Source organism: Citrus sinensis, chromosome 9 (assembly GCF_022201045.2).
Source record: "Citrus sinensis cultivar Valencia sweet orange chromosome 9, DVS_A1.0, whole genome shotgun sequence".
Taxonomy (NCBI): Eukaryota; Viridiplantae; Streptophyta; class Magnoliopsida; order Sapindales; family Rutaceae; genus Citrus; species Citrus sinensis.
This window is the reverse complement of record NC_068564.1, coordinates 27,508,079-27,527,096: the sequence shown is the minus strand read 5'-3', so window position 1 is coordinate 27,527,096 and position 19,018 is coordinate 27,508,079. Positions and strand designations below refer to the sequence as shown.

At 34.9% G+C, this 19,018-nt stretch overlaps 1 non-coding gene across 1 annotated transcript; it reads left to right on the top strand.

The window, feature by feature from the left end:
• The first annotated feature begins 486 nt into the window (after window positions 1-486).
• On the top strand, window positions 487-590 carry LOC127900137 (small nucleolar RNA R71). The gene has a single exon (XR_008052158.1). It is a non-coding gene; the product is annotated as a small nucleolar RNA R71 (small nucleolar RNA).
• The last annotated feature ends 18,428 nt before the right edge of the window (window positions 591-19,018 follow it).

Sequence of the window (19,018 nt, the reverse complement as noted above, 5' to 3'; positions counted from 1 at the left end):
GGATTTTGAGGAATTGGTGGAGCTGGAGCTGCTGGTCCATTCTGTTGGAATCCTTGAGACCATGAAAAATTGGGGTGGTCTCTCCATCCAGGGTTATATGTGTTGGATTATGAGTTGTAATTTGATGGCTTTCTCATTACACCTATGACATTGGCTTGATCTGGATATGAGTCATGGTCATGTGGCTCTGTTGATTTAGCAGTCGATAACGATGCTATTTGTTGAGAGAGACCTTCAATTATTACTTTGACTTCTTTAATTTCTGAACTAGATTCGCCAATGTGAACCTCACTCACTCCCTTAATTCTTCTAGTATTCCTGAGTGATCGACTCCGTTGTTGGGAATTATCTGCTTGTCGCTGGAAGAATTCCCAAATTTCTGATGCACTTTTTGACATTAGCTCTCCTCCACTTGTTGCCATTAGCCATTCTTGCACATTCGGCAATAATCCCTCCAAAAAGTATTGGCATTGGTGCCATTTCTCGTACCCATGATGTGGACACTTCAAGAGTAGCCCATTGAATCGCTCCCACGTTTCGAAAAACTGCTCGTCTTCTCTCTGTGTAAACTCTGAAATTTCCCTGCGAATAGCATTGGTTTTATGCACTGGGAAATATTTATTCAAAAATTTAGTTACCATTTGTTCCCATGATGAAATGCTATTAGCAGGTAAAGTATTTAACCATGAACGAGCTCTATCCTTTAAAGAAAATGGGAATAATCTGAGTTTAACATCATCGTCTGACAAATTTTTATATTTAAAAGTTTGACAAATTGCATGAAAATCATTCAGATGATTATATGGGTCTTCATTTTCTAGGCCATAAAATGTTGGGAGATAATTTAGCACACTGAGTTTTAATTCAAAACTCCTAGCAGCTACATTTGGGTATCTTATGCATGATGTGCTCAAATTAGCTAAGGGACTAAAATAGTCCTTAAATGACCTCTCATGTGGTGCTTGTAAATCCATTTTATTTTTAACGTGTTTGTGTGTGCGAAGTGTTTTTTCTAATTCAAGGTCTATAGGTTCAAGATTAGGTAATAATGACCTACGACCATGCATGCAAAATAAATAAAATAAAAATAAAGATGAGAACAAAACAAATAAAAATAAAGAAGAGAGAGAAATTACGATACTAACCTTATTGCGCTATTAAAACCTTTATATAAAAATACACAAAAATAAATACGTGAAATAAATTAACTAAAAATAAATTAATAAGATAAACAAAAAAAAATTACAAAGAAAAATAAATTAAAAATTAAATTACAGAATTTTAAAGAAGAGAAAAAAGAAAAGAAATACTAACCTTTAAATGTAGATTCACTTTTTTTTCTTTTTTTTAATAATAAAAAAATACAAGAAAACAAATAAAAGAAATTATTCACAAAAATTAATTCTATGAATTAAAATTACTTACCTCCCCGGCAACGGCGCCAAAAACTTGTTGTGCAAATTTTAATGTACTCGCAAGCGCACGAATCTATTGTAGTATAGACTAATGGTGACGAGTGTCGATCCCACGAGGAGGTGGATTTTAATTATATATAGAATTAATTTTGTAAATGGGTGGTTGGAATTGTGGTGGAAGTGATTTAAATTATCCTAAAATTGGAATTGAAATGGCGATAATAAATTCTAAAATTGGACTTGCAATGGCGAGAATAAATTGAAGAGAAATCTATTGAAATGACGTACTTGGGTATCTAGATCCGTATCAACATCCATCATAGGCTAAATAATCCGTATTAATGCCAATTAAATCATGAGGGGGTAATCCACACCTCATGAACCACGCTCTAATCAATATGGTGCTAAGGGCTTATCGTGCCAAATAATAATAACCTTATACTAGAGAGCCGGTGTAACTAAGGCGGTATCTAGACAAGACTATTATTATTTGTCAACGAGAAGTCAAAACATCCACAAAAATTAGAGGGGAAGAGAAAATAAATTTACCAAATTAAGCCCATGACACATGTTGAGACTTCACCTTCAACCCAAGCTTGAAAGAAAATTAGCCACTCATAATTGAACTAGGGGCAAAATGGGAATTTATTAAAATACGAAGAAAATACAAGATAGAGAAGGAATTACAGAAAATGGATCCCAAAAATGGATTCAGAGATATCAAATTACGGGGGAGAGGCCCCCTTTTTATAGATACATGGAGTAAATCATGGCCATCGGATTAAAAACAGTTTGGACGCTCAGGATTGCGCCACGTCATCAGTCAACAGTCCACGGTTTGACCCGATTTTGAACAGTAACGCGGTTTGACCCGAATGAACAGTAACACGGTTTGGTTGAAAATAATCATGTGTGATGCATGCACCGTATGCGAGATTTTTCGTCCACTGATATGCTGCCACGTCACCATCAACAGTATATAAGAATTTTAGTCCAACAGGATCGTGACACCTCATCAGTCAATGCCACGTCATCGGTCCGTCTATGTGAACAGTGTCGTGAATAGTAACGTATACAGTACCGTACACGTGAATAGTACCGTACATGTGAACAGTGTCATTTTTCCTTTTATGCTCCTCCTAAGGTTTTTGACCGTCCTGAGTTCAAAAGTGATGTCCTTTTTACCATCTGATTTCTCGTTTATTGTGAAATGACTATGATGCCCTTAAAATACATAAAATACTTAATTAAAATAAAACACATGTAATTAAATCACAAGAAGGTTAAATACATAAAAGTAAGGGTTGTTAGTAAGACTTGAAATGTAAAATGACAGTTTTCTCCTTTATAAATATGCATTTTCTAACACTCAACATTTGACTCCTCAATATGGGTATTACGGGTTTGCTTTGTTAAGGGATATTTCTCAGGATTATGTATTTGGGGCTTGGGTGAGAGAAAATTATTTATGAGAGTGTAGTTGTAAAAATTTTCCATATAGTGAATATTTTTCTCTGGTTGTCTTTTTGACAACGGCCGTGGTTTTTCTCCGGATTTAGAGTTTTTCACGTAAATCTTGTGCTGTGTGATTGGTGTATTCTCCATTAAATTTTTCTGTTAATTTGTTGCTTGACAAATTGGTTGGAGTGATCTTGGGAGGAAGCTCAATTTCCTAACAGTGGTATCAGAGCCAACAGTTTGTACTTGGGGTATACGGTACTGTTTATGTAAAGCATATATGTCAGCAGCTGGTGTTTTTTAAACTTGGTGGAGTTTGATGTTGTTAAAAAAAAATTAATGGAAGAATGATTTTATTGGCTTGTGGAGAATTCAAGTCAAAGGTGTATCCAATCTGGTATGCACAAAGATTTGAAGGTGTGGACAATTTTTGGCACCTCAAGAAAATTGTCAAGAAGGTGGAGTGGGCTCGGCAAATTACTCCAAAATCAGTAAAAGAGATAATGATATTCTTGTAGATAGTGAGTTTCCTTTTGATAGGAGATTGGGTTAGTTCTTTTGGCATGTAAATCTCCAAGTTGCCATGAAAGAGAACATGCTATGATCAGCGGGGTACACAAGTTTGCACGCGGGCATTGGCTTGGTATAAATGCAAGGTGTGTGGTGGAAAAGTTATGTCATGGCTGAAGAATTCTCAGGGAAACCAAGCATGAGAATTGCACCATAAATTTCAGCAAGATATTTTGACATGTGCCGAGAAAAATCTTAGAATGGTTGTTTCTAAGTGGTATACTCTTTATGGTGGAGTATGATAATTCTCTATGTTGAGAATTATGACTGTTGGTGAAGACAGTGTTTTGTAGCAGTAGTTATGAATTTTTTTTTTAATCAAGGTGGAGATTGTTGAAATTGATTAAAAAAAAAGGAAAAGTCAAATGGGAACACATTGATTGCATTCAAATGGGTGGATGGACTTTGACAAGCAAAATGCCAATTTTGAACCGCATGATGAATTTGTCAAAAAGGAAGAAAGTTGTTGCCGACTTATTAGATTTTTGGTGTGATAGTTTGGCTATAAATTGGAATGTCATTTGATGAGAAATGAGTAGTAATGAGCTTCGGCGTTGCTCAAGAAAATAGACATGAAATGTTGGCCATTGAGAGAAGCAATCCAAATCCCAGAGAAGGAATCCAAGTTTTGGTGAGAAATTGAGAGAGAGAGAAGTTCTTAAGTATGTAGTTATATTGAAGGAGCATTTGGCTCCTCAATATGGATATTACGGGTTTGCTTTGTTAAGAGATATTTCTCAGGATTATGTATTTGGGGCTTGGGTGAGAGAAAATTATTTATGAGAGTGTGGTTGTAATAATTTTCCATATAGTGAATATTTTTCTCTGGTTGTCTTTTTGACAACGGCCGTGGTTTTTCTCCGGATTTAGAGTTTTTCACGTAAATCTTGTGTTGTGTGATTGGTGTATTCTCCATTAAATTTTTCTGTTAATTTATTGCTTGACAAATTGGTTGGAGTGATCTTGGGAGGAAGCTCAATTTCCTAACAGTAGTATTAGAGCCAACGGTTTGTACTTGGGGTATACGGTACTGTTTATGTAAAGCATATATGTCAGCAGCTGGTGTTTTTTAAACTTGGTGGAGTTTGATGTTGTTAAAAAAAAAATTAATGGAAGAATGATTTTATTGGCTTGTGGAGAATTCAAGTCAAAGGTGTATCCAATCTGGTATGCACAAAGATTTGAAGGTGTGGACAATTTTTGGCACCTCAAGAAAATTGTCAAGAAGGTGGAGTGGGCTCGGTAAATTACTCCAGAATCAGTAAAGGAGATAATGATATTCTCGTAGATAGTGAGTTTCCTTTTGATAGGAGATTGGGTTAGTTCTTTTGGCATGTAAATCTCCAAGTTGCCATGAAAGAGAACATGCTATGATCAGCGGGGTACACAAGTTTGCACGCGGGCATTGGCTTGGTATAAATGCAAGGTGTGTGGTGGAAAAGTTATGTCATGGCTGAAGAATTCTCAGGGAAACCAAGCATGAGAATTGCACCATAAATTTCAGCAAGATATTTTGACATGTGCCGAGAAAAATCTTAGAATGGTTGTTTCTAAGTGGTATACTCTTTATGGTGGAGTATGATAATTCTCTATGTTGAGAATTATGACTGTTGGTGAAGACAGTGTTTTGTAGCAGTAGTTATGAATTTTTTTTTTTTAATCAAGGTGGAGATTGTTGAAATTGATTAAAAAAAAAAGGAAAAGTCAAATGGGAACAGATTGATTGTATTCAAATGGGTGGATGGACTTTGACAAGCAAAATGCCAATTTTGAATCGCATTATGAATTTGTCAAAAAAGAAGAAAGTTGTTGCCGACTTATTAGATTTTTGAGAATCTCCAAAGGAGATTTCTGAGAAAGAAAGCCCCAAAGATATTACAAATTCATCCCAAAACGTTACTATTTCTGGTGAAAGTTCATCTTCACAAATTGTTTTTTCACAACCAACAAAGAAAACTTCGGTTTGGTTTGATAAAACCCATTCTCAAAATATTTTAACTATCGAAGACGGGTTTTACCATACTGACCCATTTCAAACACTTACAAAGTTTTTCCCCAAAGGCTGGTTTTTTAAACCATGGGATTTAACAAAACCCCAGCCTTATTATCAAAGCATTTTGGAAGCCACTGAGTCAATTAAATTCAAACATTTTTATCTCAGTGACTCCCATTCTGAGTCGGCCTATTCCACGGCCACAATCTTAAAAGTCTTGAGCCCAAAACAGTGGGGTGATCTACTCCACAACCAAAAAAGATTTCCCTCTAATTTTCAAATGTGTTTACCACATTATTTGACCTATTCCTATTGGGATTATCAGTAGGCCTGGTACAACACATTTTTTATTCAAAATCCAAAGAAATCCCACTCATGGTTATTTTTCTTTAATTCAAAAATAATTGTACAAAGCCTTTCTAATTGGTTTCAAATTTGGTGGAATTACTTTGGCCCAAGTCCTGACATTCTCACTCCGAATGCCATAAATTGTTTGAATCTTTTTAAAGCCCATTACATTCCTTTTGAGTCTGAGAAAATGTTTCCTTATTTCCTCTGTTTTTGTACAAATTTCTTCCTTCCATGGGTATGGATGTGGAACCTCCGTTATCACACCCATGATGCTCAACTTATCCTACAAAGAACCTTTAAAGTAAAATTGTGGTCAAAATTCGATGAACAGTCTAAATTGACTAACACCTTAATCCGAAATTGGCTCTCTGCTAAAGGATTTCCTGAACCAACCATTAAGCACTCCAAAGCCCAACAAACTTTTCTAACCCAAAAATCCAAAGCCCAATCTCTTTTAGCCAGTGCCAAAACTGAAGAACAGTATTTTAAAGTTATGCAACAGCTTCTCACCACGAGGTCTGAAACATCTGTTGCAAGTTCCTCCTCAAGCACCTCCGGAGATGAAGAGCCTTTTATTTCCCTTGGTGATGAAAATGAAGACGACTGCTTCGGCATATTCTCCCCATTAAAGCATTCCAAATGATTATTGTACTGATAAAAAAAAAAGAGTAAATCCTTTTGCTATTTTCTTGTAATTACTTTGTTTGTATATCTTCGGGTGGTCCCCTGGACACAAGTGAGAGCGCACATGTCTCTTCATCCGTATTATTCTTGTATTTGTATTCTCTTGTTACAAAGCTACAGCTCCGCTACAATCTACAGTGAAGAGTTCCAAAGATTACTGTTTGCTACAGCTCCGCTACAGTGAACGGTGGAGATTTCCAAAGATTACTGTATGCTGCATCTCCGCTGCAGTTACAGTTTAAAAATTTTTTTATAAAAATCGAGAGGAAGACTTAGACTCCTCAGATTTTCATTTTCGAAGTTTAGAGCTTCTCTCTCTTCTTTCTCTTCCTTCCTTATCTCTCTCTCTCTCTCTTTCTGGGAATCATTAATCAGAAGGGTTCAAGGAAATTTTTCTGTTTACAGAATAGTTCCTTACCTTCACGATTAATTTCTCTTTCTTCTCTACAAAGAAAAATCAATCAATGTAAGCATTTCATTTCCAATATTATTTTCAAGCATTTAAAGCATTTGTAAATTTTATTTAAAGCTTTCCATGTATGTTTAAGTTTCTATGCTTTAATTTCCGCAATTTAATTTAAAGCATTTAAATTTTATGCATCCTTTGGAGACTGATCTGTATCAGATCTGCCTTAAAACTGCTACGTTCTTCTGAGGCAACGAGACCAGATCTCAATCCTCAGTTGTATTTTTCTCTTCTCCCTCAATTCCTTCAGAGCACCATTTCTGGGATCCAAATCTGGTATTGTGTATGCACCTTAGCCTTTAGATGAATGTTTGTTTCTAGGCTTGCTTAAAGAACTTAATAAATATTTGGTAAATAAATTTGATATATCGGCTGGAAACTAGAACGTGCGGAATATTGATCTGTTCTAAGTCAGATCTGGTTTCAAAGGCATACCTGGCTCTGCATCGATCTAGATACAACACCACGTACCTTTGATAAAACCTGACCAACCGCGTTCCATAGCAAATCTATAATTTTTAAAGCTAGTAATTTATTTTAAAATTTTGACAAAGCCGATCAAAACCAAGCATTGTTTAATTTGAGTTCTTAATATTTGACTTCCAACGAAAGCACATCCATCCTTCGATCCTATTTCCTTCTGGTACATATAATATATATATATATATATATATTATATTGAAATGTGTGATGGTCAGGAGGCGTGATGGCCTCCTGGCCATCACAAACAATCATGGTTGGCCTTTTGTTCTTTTGTTCTTTTTTTTATTTTATTTTTTTATTTATTATTACATCTTTTCAATTGTGCTCTAGTAGTTCTTCTTTGTTCCCGCTTTCAATTCCAATTCCATTTTTATCCCTAAAAAAAAGTATTTACAAGACAAAAATTTATCGGAAAAAGGGTTATAAATGTCATTCATTATTCTTTGAAATTCTGAAGGTGCATTTTTTAAACCAAACGGCATAACCGTCCATTCATACTGTCCGAATGGAACAGTAAAAGCGGTTTTATAACGGTCTTTAGGATGGATTTAAATTTGGCAAAAACCCGACTTCATGTTAAATTTTGAAAATATGAAAGCAGAATGCAGTTTTTGAAGCAAATCCTTTTTATTAGGTATTGGGTACCTAATCCATTTTAATGCTTTATTAAGGGGTTTATAATTTATGACCAGTCTAGGTGTTCCCCTTTCAATCTCGGAATTCTTATTAACATAAAATGCGGCACAAGACCAAGGAGACTGAGATTTAACAATAAGTCCTTTGGACTCCAGGTCACTTATTTCAGCTTTGCAGTGTTGTTCCAATTCCATGTTCATCTGGATTGGACGGGCTTTTGTGGGAATTTATCTTTCATCAAAAGAATTTTCATAAGGTAAATCTACCAAGTGTTGTTTTCTATTCCAAAAAGCAGATTGTAGATCAGCACAGATTTCTTTTTCAATAAGAGCTTTCAAATCAGAAATTTTCTTTTATATGAAATCATTTTGTAATTGGTTTTCGATTCTTTGTAAACTTAAATCCTTTTGTAAAAACATTAAATCATTTTGTCTTGATCTGAGAAGATTATTGATTTGATTCTGATAATCAGAACAAGCTTTGACAATATTCAAATTTCTTGTTTTTGGTTTTTCAATAAACGGGAAAACAAATCTTTTGTTTTTTGCTTTGAAAGATATACTATCGTAATTGACAGTATAGGGAGTAATAAGATTTATAAATGGGGTTTCCAAAATGACAGCATGATGAATATCATTTGTGAGAACAAAAGAAGTTCTAAATTCAAAACCATCGTTATGAATTGAAGCTTCGACTTTAGAATTAACTTTAAGTTTTGAATTGTTGGCGGCAGAAAATCTTTCTTTAGTTTTCTCATGAAATCTTTTAGGGACAATGTCCTCTCTTATGCAATTCAAATCGGCACCAGTGTCAAAAAGGGCAATAGCGTCAATTGCAAAATATTAGAAAAAATTAAGGTGATTTTAATTAAATATTTTCTTGTAGTGATTTGCTTTAAAACAAATAGAAAATCATTGGGTACAGACTCAATGTTTTCTAAATTTTGATCATTTTTATCGTCATTTTCAGAATTAGATTCATTATCTGAATTATCTTGTAGTTGCTTTTGCAAAAGAAGTTGGATGGTTTGAGAATCATTCTTTTGCTTTTCTTTTAACTCTCTTATCTCAAGCTTAATATCTTTGATTTCTTTCTGAAGATCTTGGACATTGGGGATAGTCTTTTTTGTTTTCTTTTTATCCATAATTTCAGTAAGATCATAAGAACTCTTTTTAACAATTGGAATTTTGGAAGTCTCTGCTTTATTAAAATCCAGAGTTTTTAAAAGCTTATCAAGATATTCTTTTTGAAGATTTGGATAAGAAATATGCTTTACGAGCTCAAGAAAGGTTTCTTGATCTTTAGTCAAGACATTAATTTTCTTTAAATAAGAATCAGATTCAGAATCACTACTGCTATATGCAGAGGTGTCTGAGTCAATTAACTCATCGACCTGAAAAGTGTCACTATCTCCCGACATGGAAGACTCAGAGTCAGAGGACTCTATAAGAAGAGGGGCAACTTTGGAGAAGATTTCTTCATCAAGGCCAAGTTCATGAAGCTTTCGATTCATTCTGCAATACTTTGCAGTATGGCCTTTTATACCACACTTATGGCATATGGCTTCTTTATAGTTGAAAGGGGCTTTGTGTTTGGGTTTAAAATCATTTTTCTTAGAGAAGTTGGGCTTCTTGTAAGGCCTCTGGGATTTCTTATAAGAAGATTCTCTAAATTTCTGGAATGGCTTTCTATAGCTTTTGGATCTGTAATGTCTCTTGTGAGGTTTGGAAGAACACTCACCATTACAATATTGGAAATGGAAGTTTTAAATGGGTCATAATTGAATTGTTTACAGAAACTGCCTAATTCTTGCTTAGATTTCTTAAGCTCCCATTTAAGTCGTTTCTGTAATTTCAAATCTTGACAGATCTTTAAGCCTTCTTTGTTGATAAAACTGACAAGTTCACCATAGGTGAGCTCATCATAAGGGATACGATTGTCATACAAGGCCTTAATGGAATTCCTAACCTTTTCACCTAGAAGAGTAGGTAAACCTACTAAGAACTTTTCTTTCCAGGTTATATGATTTGCATCATCTCTGAGAAAGAGTCTGGTGAAGAAGGTGGTTTTATAGCTTTGGAATTCACTAAGTTTCCTACATCTCAAATTATATAGTAACTCAGTATTTTTGTCTTTAAGGTGGGAAGGGTCACCTATGAAATGAAGGGATATGGTTAGAATCAGGGTAGCTACAGCATCCTGAATTGGGTTATTACACTCATCAAGAATGAGGGCTCCATTCTCGTCTATTTGGATGGCATTAAGGATTTCTAATTGTTGCTGTTTAGTGAGAAGATGATCCCACCAACCTTTTAGTTGACCAGTAAACCCAGCAATGAGAATTTCTGCAATGGCTTTGTCAGAAGTTCCTGATTGGGTTTTATAGGCATTGGCTGCCATGGTCATTTGTTGTAACAATATTAAAATGTTGTATTCAGACATACCGTTAATATTCCACTCATAGACAGAGGATGCATTAAAATGAGATTGATTTAATGCACTAGGCCTATTGTCTTATGGCCAAATCAGGTGGAGACTTGACAGTAGGAAGGGCTAATTCCCAATGGATTTTGTTGGCTTTAGGGTAGGTTCTTCTTTAAAGGTTTCTAGATCAGAAGATGCTATAGACGTTTGGTCATGTTCCAATACTCCAATATTGCTAGATTGGGGAGTATCGGGGGCTATTTGAATCTTGCTAGATGAGGAAGAAGCAGCTTCTATCCTATCTAGTTGTTCTCTAATGGCTTTAGCAAAATCTGATTTTGACTCTTGAACAAGCTTTTAACTAGTTTTCGAAACCTGAAAAGGCTTGAAAATAGGCTCCTTAAGCTTTTTGTCAGAATCCGATTTTGATGGAACAGGGGAAACGGAGGAAACGGCTATAGTTGACTTTTGAAAATGGTTTTCTATTCTTGTCAACTGCTTTCCTATAGTATTTAAGTTAGTATTACAGAAATTATTCTGTTGAATAATACTACTTAAATTAGCATCAAAATCATTAGGTTTAGGGATTTTATATGGTGAAGCTCTAATTTGGACAGGAGGTTCACCGTGATCAACGGTTAAACTCCGAAGAGGTGGATGCTCAGAACCAAAGAAAAGAAATCCAACAAACTTATTATGAATTTTTGAATTTACATCAAGTTCATATATTGTTTTTTGATTGGTTCGAGATATATTCTTCCGAGAACAATATAAATTATCCATTCAAAGAGTGAAACCCTATTACTATTAGGAAGAAAGTTCCTGAATGGAAACTTTCTGATAGTGATAGAACTATAGAATCTGAGCATCCACCTCTTCGGAGTTTAACCGTTGATCACGGTGAACCTCCTGTCCAAATTAGAGCTTCACCATATAAAATCCCTAAACCTAATGATTTTGATGCTAATTTAAGTAGTATTATTCAACAGAATAATTTCTGTAATACTAACTTAAATACTATAGGAAAGCAGTTGACAAGAATAGAAAACCATTTTCAAAAGTCAACTATAGCCGTTTCCTCCGTTTCCCCTGTTCCATCAAAATCGGATTCTGACAAAAAGCTTAAGGAGCCTATTTTCAAGCCTTTTCAGGTTTCGAAAACTAGTTAAAAGCTTGTTCAAGAGTCAAAATCAGATTTTGCTAAAGCCATTAGAGAACAACTAGATAGGATAGAAGCTGCTTCTTCCTCATCTAGCAAGATTCAAATAGCCCCCGATACTCCCCAATCTAGCAATATTGGAGTATTGGAACATGACCAAACGTCTATAGCATCTTCTGATCTAGAAACCTTTAAAGAAGAACCTACCCTAAAGCCAACAAAATCCATTGGGAATTAGCCCTTCCTACTGTCAAGTCTCCACCTGATTTGGCCATAAGACAATAGGCCTAGTGCATTAAATCAATCTCATTTTAATGCATCCTCTGTCTATGAGTGGAATATTAACGGTATGTCTGAATACAACATTTTAATATTGTTACAACAAATGACCATGGCAGCCAATGCCTATAAAACCCAATCAGGAACTTCTGACAAAGCCATTGCAGAAATTCTCATTGCTGGGTTTACTGGTCAACTAAAAGGTTGGTGGGATCATCTTCTCACTAAACAGCAACAATTAGAAATCCTTAATGCCATCCAAATAGACGAGAATGGAGCCCTCATTCTTGATGAGTGTAATAACCCAATTCAGGATGCTGTAGCTACCCTGATTCTAACCATATCCCTTCATTTCATAGGTGACCCTTCCCACCTTAAAGACAAAAATACTGAGTTACTATATAATTTGAGATGTAGGAAACTTAGTGAATTCCAAAGCTATAAAACCACCTTCTTCACCAGACTCTTTCTCAGAGATGATGCAAATCATATAACCTGGAAAGAAAAGTTCTTAGTAGGTTTACCTACTCTTCTAGGTGAAAAGGTTAGGAATTCCATTAAGGCCTTGTATGACAATCGTATCCCTTATGATGAGCTCACCTATGGTGAACTTGTCAGTTTTATCAACAAAGAAGGCTTAAAGATCTGTCAAGATTTGAAATTACAGAAACGACTTAAATGGGAGCTTAAGAAATCTAAGCAAGAATTAGGCAGTTTCTGTAAACAATTCAATTATGACCCATTTAAAACTTCCATTTCCAATATTGTAATGGTGAGTGTTCTTCCAAACCTCACAAGAGACATTACAGATCCAAAAGCTATAGAAAGCCATTCCAGAAATTTAGAGAATCTTCTTATAAGAAATCCCAGAGGCCTTACAAGAAGCCCAACTTCTCTAAGAAAAATGATTTTAAACCCAAACACAAAGCCCCTTTCAACTATAAAGAAGCCATATGCCATAAGTGTGGTATAAAAGGCCATACTGCAAAGTATTGCAGAATGAATCGAAAGCTTCATGAACTTGGCCTTGATGAAGAAATCTTCTCCAAAGTTGCCCCTCTTCTTATAGAGTCCTCTGACTCTGAGTCTTCCATGTCGGGAGATAGTGACACTTTTCAGGTCGATGAGTTAATTGACTCAGACACCTCTGCATATAGCAGTAGTGATTCTGAATCTGATTCTTATTTAAAGAAAATTAATGTCTTGACTAAAGATCAAGAAACCTTTCTTGAGCTCGTAAAGCATATTTCTTATCCAAATCTTCAAAAAGAATATCTTGATAAGCTTTTAAAAACTCTGGATTTTAATAAAGCAGAGACTTCCAAAATTCCAATTGTTAAAAAGAGTTCTTATGATCTTACTGAAATTATGGATAAAAAGAAAACAAAAAAGACTATCCCCAATGTCCAAGATCTTCAGAAAGAAATCAAAGATATTAAGCTTGAGATAAGAGAGTTAAAAGAAAAGCAAAAGAATGATTCTCAAACCATCCAACTTCTTTTGCAAAAGCAACTACAAGATAATTCAGATAATGAATCTAATTCTGAAAATGACGATAAAAATGATCAAAATTTAGAAAACATTGAGTCTGTACCCAATGATTTTCTATTTGTTTTAAAGCAAATCACTACAAGAAAATATTTAATTAAAATCACCTTAATTTTTTCTAATATTTTGCAATTGACGCTATTGCCCTTTTTGACACTGGTGCCGATTTGAATTGCATAAGAGAGGACATTGTCCCTAAAAGATTTCATGAGAAAACTAAAGAAAGATTTTCTGCCGCCAACAATTCAAAACTTAAAGTTAATTCTAAAGTCGAAGCTTCAATTCATAACGATGGTTTTGAATTTAGAACTTCTTTTGTTCTCACAAATGATATTCATCGTGCTGTCATTTTGGAAACCCCATTTATAAATCTTATTACTCCCTATACTGTCAATTACGATAGTATATCTTTCAAAGCAAAAAACAAAAGATTTGTTTTCCCGTTTATTGAAAAACCAAAAACAAGAAATTTGAATATTGTCAAAGCTTGTTCTGATTATCAGAATCAAATCAATAATCTTCTCAGATCAAGACAAAATGATTTAATGTTTTTACAAAAGGATTTAAGTTTAAAAAGAATCGAAAACCAATTACAAAATGATTTCATACAAAAGAAAATTTCTGATTTCAAAGCTCTTATTGAAAAAGAAATATGTGCTGATCTACCATCTGCTTTTTGGAATAGAAAACAACACTTGGTAGATTTACCTTATGAAAATTCTTTTGATGAAAGACAAATTCCCACAAAAGCCCGTCCAATCTAGATGAACATGGAATTGGAACAACACTGCAAAGCTGAAATAAGTGACCTGGAGTCCAAAGGACTTATTGTTAAATCTCAGTCTCCTTGGTCTTGTGCCGCATTTTATGTTAATAAGAATTCCGAGATTGAAAGGGGAACACCTAGACTGGTCATAAATTATAAACCCCTTAATAAAGCATCAAAATGGATTAGGTACCCAATACCTAATAAAAATGATTTGCTTCAAAAACTGCATTCTGCTTTCATATTTTCAAAATTTAACATGAAGTCGGGTTTTTGGCAAATTCAAATACATCCTAAAGATTGTTATAAAACCGCTTTTACTGTTCTATTCGAACAGTATGAATGGACGGTTATGCCGTTTGGTTTAAAAAATGCACCTTCGGAATTTCAAAGAATAATGAATGACATTTATAACCCTTTTTCCGAATTCTGCATTGTCTACATAGATGATGTTTTGATTTTTTCTCAAACCGTCGACCAACATTTCAAACATTTAAAGACCTTTTACTTAGCCACTAGAAAGGCTGGACTAGCCATTTTTAGTTCCAAGGTTTCCTTGTTTCAAACAAAGATCAGGTTCCTAGGTCATCACATTTCCAAAGGAACAATTACTCCTATCGAGCGTTCTCTTGTCTTTGCAGACAAATTCCCAGATAAAATCTTAGATAAAACTTAATTACAAAGGTTTCTAGGAAGTTTAAATTATGTTCTTGACTTTTGTCCAAATATCAATAGGATGTCTAAACCTTTACATGATCGATTAAAGAAGAATCATGTTGCATGGACTGATGAGCATACTAGAACCGTTAAACTTATAAAGAATTCTGTTAAATGCATTCCGTGTTTATATCTTGTTAATCATGTATTACCTAAAATAGTTGAAACTGATGCATCTGATTTAGGTTACGGAGGCATATTAAAACAAGTAGATAATAATAAAGAACAAATAGTCCAATATGTTTCTGCACATTGGAATGAATGCCAAAAGAATTACTCTACTATTAAAAAGGAAATTCTTTCAATTGTTTTATGCATTTCCAAATTTCAAAGTGACTTATTAAATCAAAAATTTCTACTTAGAATTGATTGCAAAGCTGCAAAACATGTTTTAGAAAATGATGTTCAAAATATTGCATCTAAACAAATTTTTGCATGATGGCAAGCTATCTTAAGTGTTTTTTATTTTGATATTGAATTTATTAAAGGTAATACAAATTCTGTTCCTGATTTTCTAACCAGAGAATTTCTTCAAAACAGATAATGCCGCAAAAAAGAAGCGACAAAGGAAAATGCATTGCCAAAGACTCTAAACCTAAAGCCACTCCTAAAGAATCTCAAACCTCTCCTCCTAAAGAAAAACTACTCTCCTCTGCCATGCCAATCAAATCTTGGATTGACATGATCGAAGATGAAGAAGCAAAATCTAAAGCCCTTTCTACCCAAGACCAAGTAAACCAATGGATTAAATCAATGTCTAAATCCCCTGAGCTCATGCTTGCCTTACAAAGCTTCTCCCAGAGCCAAGAATCTCCAAAGGAGATTTCTGAGAAAGAAAGCCCCAAAGATATTACAAATTCATCCTAAAACATTACTATTTCTGGTGAAAGTTCATCTTCACAAATTGTTCTTTCACAACCAACAAAGAAAACTTCGGTTTGGTTTGATAAAACCCATTCTCAAAATATTTTAACTATCGAAGACGGGTTTTACCATACTGACCCATTTCAAACACTTACAAAGTTTTTCCCCAAAAGCTGGTTTTTTAAACCATGGGATTTAACAAAACCCCAGCCTTATTATCAAAGCATTTTGGAAGCCACTGAGTCAATTAAATTCAAACATTTTTATCTCAGTGACTCCCATTCTGAGTCGGCCTATTCCACGGCCACAATCTTAAAAGTCTTGAGCCCAAAACAGTGGGGTGATCTACTCCACAACCAAAAAAGATTTCCCTCCAATTTTTAAATGTGTTTACCACATTGTTTGACCTATTCCTATTGGGATTATCAGCAGGCCTGGTACAACACATTTTTTATTCAAAATCCAAAGAAATCCCACTCATGGTTATTTTTCTTTAATTCAAAAATAACTGTGCAAAGTCTTCCTAATTGGTTTCAAATTTAGTGGAATTACTTTGGCCCAAGTCCTGACATTCTCACTCCGAATGCCATAAATTGTTTGAATCTTTTTAAAGCGCATTACATTCATTCTGAGTCTGAGAAAATGTTTCCTCCTTTTCCTCTGTTTTTGTACAAATTTCTTCCTTCCATGGGTATGGATGTGGAACCTCCGTTATCACACCCATGATGCCCAACTTATCCTACAAAGAACCTTTAAAGTAAAATGGTGGTCAAAATTCGATAAACAGTCTAAATTGACTAACACCTTAATCCGAAATTGGCTCTCTGCCAAAGGATTTCTTGAACCAACCATTAAGCACTTCAAAGCCCAACAAACTTTTCTAACCCAAAAATCCAAAGCCCAATCTCTTTTAGCCAGTGCCAAAACTGAAGAAGAGTATTTTAAAGTTATGCAACAGCTTCTCGCCACGAGGTCTGAAACATCTGTTGCAAGTTCCTCCTCAAGCACCTCCGGAGATGAAGAGCCTTTTATTTCCCTTGGTGATGAAAATGAAGACGACTGCTTCGGCATATTCTCCCCATTAAAGCATTCCAAATGATTATTGTACTGATAAAAAAAAAAGAGTAAATCCTTTTGCTATTTTCTTGTAATTACTTTGTTTGTATATCTTCGGGTGGTCCCCTGGACACAAGTGAGAGCGCACATGTCTCTTCATCCGTATTATTCTTGTATTTGTATTCTCTTGTTACAAAGCTACAGCTCCGCTACAATCTACAGTGAAGAGTTCCAAAGATTACTGTTTGCTACAGCTCCGCTACAGTGAACGGTGGAGATTTCCAAAGATTACTGTATGCTGCATCTCCGCTGCAGTTACAGTTTAAAAATTTTTTTATAAAAATCGAGAGGAAGACTTAGACTCCTCAGATTTTCATTTTCGAAGTTTAGAGCTTCTCTCTCTTCTTTCTCTTCCTTCCTTATCTCTCTCTCTCTCTCTTTCTGGGAATCATTAATCAGAAGGGTTCAAGGAAATTTTTCTGTTTACAGAATAGTTCCTTACCTTCACGATTAATTTCTCTTTCTTCTCTACAAAGAAAAATCAATCAATGTAAGCATTTCATTTCCAATATTATTTTCAAGCATTTAAAGCATTTGTAAATTTTATTTAAAGCTTTCCATGTATGTTTAAGTTTCTATGCTTTAATTTCCGCAATTTAATTTAAAGCATTTAAATTTTATGCATCCTTTGGAGACTGATCTGTATCAGATCTGCCTTAAAACTGCTACGTTCTTCTGAGGCAACGAGACCATATCTCAATCCTCAGTTGTATTTTTCTCTTCTCCCTCAATTCCTTCAGAGCACCATTTCTGGGATCCAGATCTGGTATTATGTATGCACCCTAGCCTTTAAATGAATGTTTGTTGCTAGGCTTGCTTAAAGAACTTAATAAATATTTGGTAAATAAATTTGGTATATCGGCTGGAAACTAGAACGTGCGGAATATTGATCTGTTCTAAGTCAGATCTGGTTCCAAAGGCAGACCTGGCTCTGCATCGATCTAGATACAACACTACGTGCCTTTGATAAAACCTGACCAACCGCGTTCCATAGCAAATCTATAATTTTTAAAGCTGGTAATTTATTTCCCCAAGGATTGACAAAATTAAAATCAGAATCCTAAATTGATAACAATAACAAAATAAAGAATCCTATCACAAGTAGAGTATATATACATTAATTGGTATAATTAATTGTTTTTCCGAGTATCTTATGGCACCAAAAGAAAGTTCACGTTCATGGTCTGATCTCCCATCTGATCTCCTTTTCACAATATTCAAAAAATTGAAAGAGCGTGATGCTCGTTTAATTTGTTTATCAGTCTACGAATCATGGAAATTAGTTATTGAAAATCAATACCCTCAACTTAAACCATATTTTCCCTTCATCTCAAAAACAAGGAAACCTATTTTGCCTGTTTCCATATTGCTTTCAAACACAAACACAAAACCCAGACAATAACCAACAGTCTTCCACATGTCATGTTTTCAACATCCAAAGTGGTCAAGAAATCAAAATATATCTCCCAAAACTGAAGGGAAGATGTTTTTCTAGTTCATGTGACGGCGGCTAGGTGCTAACAGTTGGATTCAATCGGCATGAAGATATTTGCCTTCTAAATCTAAAGACGGCGCTCAAATTAATTTACCATCTGTCCCCGAAGATTTTGAGAAGCCACAGTACTAGAGAGTGATCACATCTACCGTTTCTTCGGATCTCAATTGCAAGATTCTTGCTCGAATTACAGCTGATTCTCATAAGGCCAAGCTGGCCATCTGCAGCCCTGGAGACGCGTGGTGGACGAATGTTTTAGTTATCGTTTTTGCAGCGATACAATAATTTATAAAGATGATTTTTATGCTATAGATTTTTTGGGTCACAGCTATAGGATCATTCGGCGTGGCTTTTCCTTCAAAGCGGTAGAATTTCCTAAACAGCCCGCGAAGTTGGCATTTGTGGACAATTACTTGGTTGAGTTGAATGGGAAGTTTTCACTTGTTCAAAGATTCATAAATTCAAATGCGGTTGATAGATTTTGTGTTTACAATTTGGATCGGGAAAGACGGACTAAAGTGGAAAATATAGGCGATAATGTGATCATATTGGGTAAAAATAGTTCAAAAACTGTTGCTGCTGGCCGAGGCTTTG